The sequence below is a fragment of the Polypterus senegalus genome, chromosome 1 (assembly GCF_016835505.1).
Source record: "Polypterus senegalus isolate Bchr_013 chromosome 1, ASM1683550v1, whole genome shotgun sequence".
NCBI classification, from domain to species: Eukaryota; Metazoa; Chordata; class Cladistia; order Polypteriformes; family Polypteridae; genus Polypterus; species Polypterus senegalus.
Window position 1 is genome coordinate 131,527,393 of NC_053154.1, and position 9,448 is coordinate 131,536,840.

General features: G+C 38.0%; 1 long non-coding RNA gene across 1 annotated transcript; it reads right to left on the minus strand.

Annotated features, from left to right (window-relative positions):
- Positions 1 to 2,413: 2,413 nt before the first annotated feature.
- Positions 2,414 to 7,764, minus strand: LOC120532323. Its single transcript, XR_005634274.1, has 3 exons — positions 6,942 to 7,764; positions 3,592 to 3,677; positions 2,414 to 3,465 (listed from the first exon to the last, which is right to left on the minus strand). It is a non-coding gene; the product is annotated as an uncharacterized LOC120532323 (long non-coding RNA).
- Between the last annotated feature and the right edge of the window lie 1,684 nt (positions 7,765 to 9,448).

Consider the following 9,448-nt stretch of genomic DNA (forward strand, 5'->3'; position numbering starts at 1 on the left):
GTTTGTTGGCATGATAAACATTTTAAACCTCAAACATGACGAATATGATGTACAGACTTTATTGTTGTTCATTACTAAGAGGGCCAATGCACTGACAAACTTTTTGGTTTTTCATCAGTTTATACCAGTTACGTGTTATCACTTTTAAGGGAACTGGCTGACAGGTCAGGAATATCTCAGCCAATCTTCACTTAGTCATGCCCATTGCGCTGGAAGCCATTAACTAAGGAGGCATTACATCCAGTTTTCGTATGGCGTGGGTGCCAATATTTTGCCAACATAAAAAGACAATTTGCAGAAGTGACCAGTTCTCCTTTCACAGTCAAAGCAATTTAGTTCACTCATACAGTAATGCAGTAAGGGCACCAAGCAAGGATGAAGCTACGTATATATTTACATGATAACTGTGTTTATAAAGGTAGGTCAGGTCAGGTCGGGGACAGGCACTGGTACAGTGCGGCAACAAAACAGCTTGGGATCCTAGTTTGGCAACATCCTAGGCAGACACGAGGACCAGTCCCACCCTCCGGAAATGACCCTCTATCTTCTGCAGCCAGGTGTTACGTGGGCATCCCCTTGGCCTGGTCCAGCCACTCGGGTCCTCAACAGTGAGGATCCTGTGAGATGGATCACCCTTTGGGAATCATGCCACATGGCTGTTGTGCCGTAACTGACGCTCCCTCACAATTCAGGTAATGTGCCTCATTCGGTACTCCATGAGCAACCATTAATTCGACACAAAGTCAAACCAGTGGTACCCAAGGATTCTCCGAAGAAATACAGTACCAAAGGAGCTCAGTCTTCACCTCAGGTCACTGGATAACATCTATATCTCGCAACCATATAGCAAGACAGGAAGCACCAGGACTCTAAAGACTTGGACATTCATCCTTTTGCAAAGATATGGGGAGTGTTACACACCCCTTTCCAGTGACCTCATGACCCCCCATACTCTCCCAATCTGTCTTCTGACTTCATAGGAAGAGTCATCAGAGACATGAATGTCACTGATGAGGTAAGTAAACCTCTCGACAAGGTCTACATTCTCTCCGCAGATGAACACACTGCTGATGACTGTGTCCAAGAAGTCATTAAAGGCCTGGATCTTGGGTTTTTTCCAGGACATTCACCAGCCCAGACACTCAGACTCCTCCCTCAGAGCCTCCATTGACTGTTTGTAAGCTAGGTTATATAATTTATTTTTTTTTTTGCATACGTATATATTCACGTTCAAATCCAAGAAAAGTTTTATTAATGAGACCCTTGGTGTGGAATGTTCCACTTGTGGCATCCTATACTGTGCAAGCATTATTGCTTCACTATACTCCTCACAGTCATATTGAATTAGCATATTGAAATCGCCATGCATCATCTGTCCCTAGTAATAGCACTTCACGACCCCCCAATTGTCGATCAAGTGATGATGCTTCATGATGCTCTTCACAGGGTATGCTAAACTACCAACCCTAGTCATGAATCATGTGTCTTAGCTTTGTGGTGCTAGATGCTTCACAGGGGGCTAGATCCCCACTTAGAATGAATAAATTATTTTGGAATCTGCATATATTGTATGTTGTTAACATCTGTTCAGCAGTAAAAAAAAAAATTTGAGGCAAAATAGGTGGTATCATGTCGGCGCTCAAAAGTTTTCAGATTTTGGAGCATTTTGGAATTTTGTGTTAGGGATACTCAATTTGTTTATGTCTGTGTATGTGCCATTGTTGATGTTCTATTTTTGCCACTGTTCAGAAGAGACGTGTCATGATTGGATTTAATTATTTGCATTCATTTCTGACATTAGAAGGCTATTCCTGATGTTTGTTCTTTGATTTTTAGTTACTTTCAATTTATTTTGTCCTCTGGCAATGTCTTTATTTTCAGATGAAAACCAATATTTTGTGCAATTGTCTTTATTGGTTGTCATATGATTGCAGCCTCTTCATCAGGGGTCATGGAATAAGGACATTAGGGCTCATAGGGTGTAAAATTCCCATCTTGAGGTCACTTAATTGTCTGAATTTGCAGCATCTCAAATAAAAAGCAAAGCATTTTCAAAATTCATTCAGGTTTTCTGGCCCTATAATCTCTTTTTTGGGAGGGTTTTACCCTTTGTTCTCCTGTTATTCCAGGTTTAATTTATGTTTATTTTGACTCCCATTTATCTCCCATCCCAGTCCTTCCATTTGACCTCGTGGTATTACAACTTGTAAGTAAAAATTTCATTGTACTGTGTACACATGACAATAAACTTGTACTTGAATTTAACTTCAATAAACTATCAATTGAAATAGAAAATTTTATTTCTTTTCCAGTATTCATTTGGTTTTAAAGAGTTATTGTTTTTGGAATAGAGAAAAAACCATTACACCTTAGGAGTTCTCTTTGCAACAATGGATTTTAATAAATTATTCAGCGGACACAAGATCACTCAAGCAAAAAAACAACTTTGCATACTCATTTTGCATATGACATATTTATGTAGTGATTACCATTGGTGCTGAATTTAAAATTCTGAAAACTATTATTTTTTAATTTTCCATGCATTTTTACTTTTTGTATTATAAATACATAATACTTGACTTCTATCAGTATATTCTGAAACCTTCTTAAGTTAATTCAGAGTTGCAGAGTGCTGCATCCTGGGTGTAAGGCAGGAATTAACTTAAGGTGGAGTGCTAGTTTCTCAAAGGGCCCACTCACACAAATGCAGGGACAGTTTAGAGCCGCCAATTAATCAAAAATGGTCATCTTTGGGACATGGGAGGAAAACTGGATTCCTTAGGGAAACACAAACACGGAGAGAACATGCAAACTACACAGTTAGAGAACAAGCTATAATTTAAACTGAGGACTTTGGAGCTGTGGAGCAGCAGCACTAGTCACAGAGTAACTGTGTCACCCTATTGTTTAGCAAAACTTTTTCTTCAAAGTTTGTTTGGAATCAAGGGTGGGAAAGATATTTCTTTCACAAAATCAGTAGAAGCCCAATTTTTATTATTAAATGCTATGCCAGAGACTGAGCAGATGTAATGAAATTGCTTAGAGTTCATATGTCACACATACAGTATCAATAAAATTAGCAAAAAGGTAGTTTTGGCAACATAAATCAGTCAGGACATTGTACAGGTCCTTCATTATGGATCAATTCTAAAGTTTATTTTACAATACCATTACATTTAAGAAGCTTTACTTATACAATTGAGACATAAACAGTAATGCTGGAGAAAACAACAAAGGGGTACCATTAGTCACTGCCCAATTATTAACTTCAGTTTTAGGTTAGTAAATAGATACAATGTGACGTCTTAACATTTTGTAATTTGTATAGAGGTGTGTATGTTCTTTCCGTTGCACTTCTAAATGATTGTTATTTCCTGTTGCACTGTGGTTTTAAGCCTGATGAACTGGAAGGGAAGGAGTAGGAGGCGGGCTTCCTGCTCCTCTTCTTGGTGCTATTCTTTCTGGCTGAAGATAGAAAGGAAGATGAGTAAGTCACTGTGTTAATCCCGCATCTTTCCTTCAGGATTCCCTCTAGAGACAGACATAACCTACATGGCAGATAATACACAGAGATAATCTGGATACATGTACCTTAATGAGAATTGAGCCAATAAACAGAGCATTGCCTTGGGAGGGTCTTCTAGGGCAGTAGCTATAATAGATCTGAATGTGGCAAACTGAAAGTCAAGAAGTGGAAGATTTAAAGGGTCAGTATCAGTACAGTAGGTACAATATAGGCTCTCTGAAAATACTGGCGTTACACATAGGAATACAAAAAAGAAGAGGTGAGCCTTCAGATATGGAGTTTCATAGACAGTCATTGATAGGAAGACCAGATGAAAACTACTCATAAAAAAATCTCTACACCATAAAAATTGTGTTATGGTGATCTAGGAAAGTTAAAAGATTGGCATCATTAGATCTAAACAATCTCACAGGATTATAAAACATAGCATGACAGAAGCAATTCTGTTTAACGAGTATTTTATAGCTTACACATTAATAGCTCAGTTCATCAATGTTAGCACCTCTGCTGGTAAATTCCTGGTCACAGGGGTCAGAATCTATGCTAGTAGCACTGGTTGCAAGGGTAGAATCAACTATGATTGGGGCAGCCTAACAAGCCCATACCCACACTTGCCAATTTACAGTCGCCAATAATCTAACAACACCTTTGGCTGCTGTGTTTATTGATTCAAATAGAAAGCCATTTGAAAGGCTGTGCAGTTTTTTCCATGTAGTTAGAGTCATCACTCTTAACAGTAGCACATAGCAATCGATATCTGTAGATATGTGACCTAAGGACATTGCAGACAGGTTCAAAAGTAACTGAGAGTAATTTGCTTTGGTTTCCATAGCCAGCTAAACTATTCTAAATTTAATATTGCTTTTGGGTGAAAGGATGGTGGAATGATTAGCCCTGTACCTCATGGATCCAGTGTACTAGGTCTGACTGTCATGCCTGAACATTGTCCAAATGGACTTTGCTCATTCTCCTCATACTTCATATGGGTTCTTTCTATGGTGCTCCAGTTTTTGTTCCATATCACCAAAAATGTGCAGGTTTAACCAACATGCAGCATGTCACCACTCTCTAACCCTATGAATGTATTTACTTTGTCGGAATGGGCCCTGTGATGGATTGAAACACTGGTAGGGCTGTTTCATGCCTTGTTGCCAGTGCCTCTGAACTTTGGAATTGGATTATTTGATTTTGAGGATGAGATGTGAGAACTTTGTAAAGATTCACTTTGCCACTTCTTATGTAGAGTACATATCCTGCAGTTTAGGAACATGTAAATACAATTTTCTGTTTTGTTTTATTGTTTGTCTTTAATTTTATCCTTTTGACAGTGGTCTCATCATTGGTGCTGGTTTTGACGATCTTGTGTGTTTGTTCAATATTACACTATGTAGTTGCAAAGCATGAGATGCCTGTGACATCAAGACAGCCATATTACAGTATATTGGAATTGGTTTTGAGTTCAAGTGTTCAGTGTTTGCAAGAAAAAAATAAAGGAAAAACAGTAAAGATTAGTTTAGTTTTGGAAACCTAAATTACCACATGTGAACCCTTAAGTCTTTAGTTCTTGACATAATAACAAAGAGGTTTTGGGAGTTATAGGAAGTAAGGTTCACCCTGTGAAAGACTGGTGCTATGTTCAGGTGTTGTCTCTGTCTTGTATGCAGTGCTTGCTGGCATAGGCTTCAACATACCTGAGCCTCTGCTTAAGATAAACAGTTTTAGACAATGGAAGTAAGGGAAGTACGGTGAGTGTTGAGGGTGATTTCATTATTATTGTTACTCTTATTATGTAAACTAAATGCTGTTTTATCTTAAATCATAAGAAAACTGGAGATCAAAACAGGTGGGACCACATATAAGGTTGGCATCCTTCAACATCTGCAGTAAGATGCTGCAGATGTTCTACCAGACGGTTGTGGCGAGTGCCCTCTTCTACGCGGTGGTGTGCTGGGGTGGCAGCATAAAGATGAAAGACGCCTCACGCCTGGACAAACTTGTTAAGAAGGCAGGCTCCATTGTAGGATTAAAGTGGGACAGTTTAACATCTGTGGCAGAGCGACGGGCACTAAGCAAACTCCTGTCAATCATGAATAATCCACTGCATCCACTACACAGTGTCATTTCCAGGCAGAGGAGTAGCTTCAGTGACAGACTTTTGTCACTGTCCTGCTCCACTGACAGACTGAGTAGATCGTTCCTTCCCCACACTACGTGACTCTTCAATTCCACCTGGGGGAGTAAATGCAATCATTAATTTTATTTTAATTCTTTTCATTTTTATTACTATTTAATTTAATATTGTTTCTTTGTATCAGTATACTGCTGCTGGATTATGTGAATTTCCCCTTGGGATTAATAAAGTATCTATCTATCTATCTATCTATCTATCTATCTATCTATCTATCTATCTATCTATCTATCTAATAGAAAAGTACAAGTCCTGACATATGCAGATGACATAGACTTTTCAGGCAGAACAAGAGGATTCTTAAGAAGGCTTCCTTTTACTTAAGCTGGGGTCAAAAAAGTTTGGGCTGGAAATCAACAAGGAGAAAACTAAATATGATCACATCTGGAAATCTACGAGGAGTAGAAAATCAAAAAAAATTAAAGTAGGAAATTACAAAATTCCTGAAAGTTAATGAATTTAAGTTCCTAGGATCTATTATAACAGAAAAAAACAATTAAGCAGTGAAATTAAAGGTAGAATAAATGCAGCAAATAAGTGGTACATTGCAATGTATTCAATACTAAAATCAAGTGTAGTCTCCAAAACTTTAAGAGTTAAACATTACAAAGCCTGGTACTTAGCACAAGTAGCTGAGAAAATGCCCCAAATATGGGGTATGAATATCCATGGAGTAATATATGAGAATGGAGTGTGGAGAATAATAACTGATGAACAATTAAGAACTTTTTATGCAGAACCAGAAATCGTAGCAAAAATAAAGATCAGTTGAGATAGATTAGGCACAAAGCGAGACTGGAAGAACAGAAAAATGTTAAGAAATATATAAAGGAAAACCAGAGGGTTGAAGAGGCTCTGACAGGCCAAGAAAACCATATATGGATGATGTTGAGGAGAATCTTAAAAATCTAGGAATTCATCATTGGAGGAGTAAGGCAAGAGATAGAGAAGAATGGGCATGTATCCTGCAGGAGGTTAAAACCCTTCATAGGCTATAGCCTTTGGAGTAAGTAAGTAAGCAAGCAAGTTAAATGTTCTTTTAAAGCACTGTAGTATATTCTTCTCTTGTTTTGAAACTAGCATTTTCATGTGTATTTAATGTGGTAACATTTTTATTTGTATTTCCAACTAACATGCATGACGTTATCATTCTCCACCCCAATGATAATCAATAATGTATCAAATTAAGGAACCTCATTTTATTTAATAGACAAAAAGTTGGCTTACCTGATGTACTGCTCAATCCTGTTTTCATGTTCCCATTTCCTATAGCCTTGTATTAGCATGTTTTTTGCGTGTCCACTTTCAATGCAGTTTTGGAGTCCTCATTGTGTAACACAAAAGACAAGGCCTTCAACTTTGTGCTATTTTCTTTTCACATTTCTATGTTTACCACAGAGCTGGGTAAATGCTTGGCAGCCTCTTAGTAGCCATGATTTACTTTACCTATACAGAGAAATGCTCACCTTGGGGTTTAAATTTTAAGTTTCATTGATTGTCATGGCAAAAAGAATTGAAACTGGTGCATTAAAGATGAAGGTATTGCTCAAGCACCAGATGTGCTGTGCATAAAAATGAGTTGAAAGGCTAAGTTTGTGGCTGGTATTAGTGCTTATCAATCATTGCGTCAATGTTCATATGTCTGTCCACGTAGATGTTTAGTTATTGCTGTGGCTGCGCCCTCAAACAATACCATGCCTGCCAGTCACTAATTAGTGGCACAGTAATTGCAGGTGGTAACAGATAAAAAAACAAAAAAGGGCAACTTCTAAAAATGTTCTATTATCTAACGTCTGCTTGAGGCCGGATATGTGGAAAATATTCTGAATGTGACTGAATGTGGGCGTCCAGGATGGAAGTCTGATGACCGGTAAGTGCTGGAGTTGAGCCGGCCACAAAGGTAAGAGTTGAGCATCTTCTAATGTGTGGGCACTGCAAGCCTTTGAATATCGTCTGTTGTCTAAATACAATGAGGTGAGGGTTACATTTATCAGCCAGTGACAACTCAGCACGTGGGATATTGCCAAAATTTGAAATATTTTGAAAGTAAATAGCCACAGAGTGGTTGTTTTGCATGCACAAGTCAAAGTTACTTTACGCAACATTTAGTTCCATCACTGGCATGACTCACCAAGCTAGTGTTGAATATTTTGGCTGCTTGATATAAGCTACGCCAAAATCTTTTTCTGGTATGCTGATGTGATGTAACTCTTGGCATGCAGTGACAGTGGTGAGAGTGAAGTCCAGATAACTTTTCCAAGACAAGTCTTTATTTCACCCATATTGATAAGGATGATGTTTGAAAAACTGAGCTAAAAATATAAATATTGATAAGTATTGGACAATGTATAAATAACATCAAGTGTTACCTGGTAATTAGTTTTAGTCTGCAAGTAGCAGCCCCTTTCAGAATCTATGTGGGGAGAACTTACAGTATTTAGTTAGAATAGAACATTGTAAAGCTGCAGAATGGGCTCAACCTTGTACTTCCTACGACTTTCAATATGAAGAGCTGCAATCATGAGATTGGAAGAAGAATCAGGTGGGGGGCAAAATTCAAGAGGTAGAGACTGTATGGTTAGAGAGGAACAGAAAAACACAGTACTAAATGTAGTACTAGAAACATCAGGACTCAATGGCTGAGTGAAGAGGACACATGGTTAGCTCTTCTAAAGAGCCATACTCCACTATAATGTTTTATTGATCTAATTTATTCCAATAAAGGATCATGTGGGAGGGAGCCTAACTATCCTGTGTCATGTACAAAGTAGAACTAACCTATTGTAGGGCTTTGTGTTCACCAGTGCCAGCATTGTCAATTCGACTATCCTATACAGTATATCTTTGGAAATGCAGAAGGAAAAATAAACTGCACACTGAAAAAAAAAAACCCTTGTCAGAAGGAGAAAGTGCAAAATTCATGTAAAATGAGTGATCAGGCCAGGAATCAAATCCAGTCTTTTGGAGCTATGAAACAGCAGCACTAACTACCATGTCTCCCTTGATTTACAAATACAGCAATACAAATGAAGTAAATAGGAGGTTTAGAAGACAATAGATCAATTTGTCTCAAAACAACAATTCTACAATCAAGAAATGGAAGATTAGGTTTTGTTTTTGAGCCAACCCACCCTGGATTCTTGATAGATGACATTGCTGGGCTCAATTAGCCATTCTCCTGTTCACGTAAGTGACTCTTCTAATTGTTATGTAACAGGACTTATAAGTAGACCTTAGCAAGGTCTTTAAAGAAACATGGAGTGCCAGTCCTTTGTGATGTAATTTAATTCACAAATGTTGGAGATTGGAGGGCCTAGTGAGTTTGCTTCCATTTGATCTTATTAATGGCCCACGAATGCTGAGGATAGCACACTATTGTTTTTGTAGTTTTCAACATGTACTTCTGTAACCTGCCTATATAAAGGCCATTCATTTTTTTGATCCTTCCAGATGATTTTTTTTCCCATATACAGTATACTTTATTAAGATTATTAAAGAAAATTGGTTGGTGAGACATTGCTGTCCTTGTAGACAATGTTTGTTTTCTGTCTAATACATATCAAATGTGACTTAATTGTATCTTATCTACCAATTTTGCCTTCTCTGAGCAGAATATGCATCTTTCACTGTTGTCAGTGCACCTTACAGAGTAAGTTCACATACCCATAACCTATAACATGAGCACTACTGGTGATGAATAAACCCAGCTGAATTCGCTTCACCTAGAGTTTGGC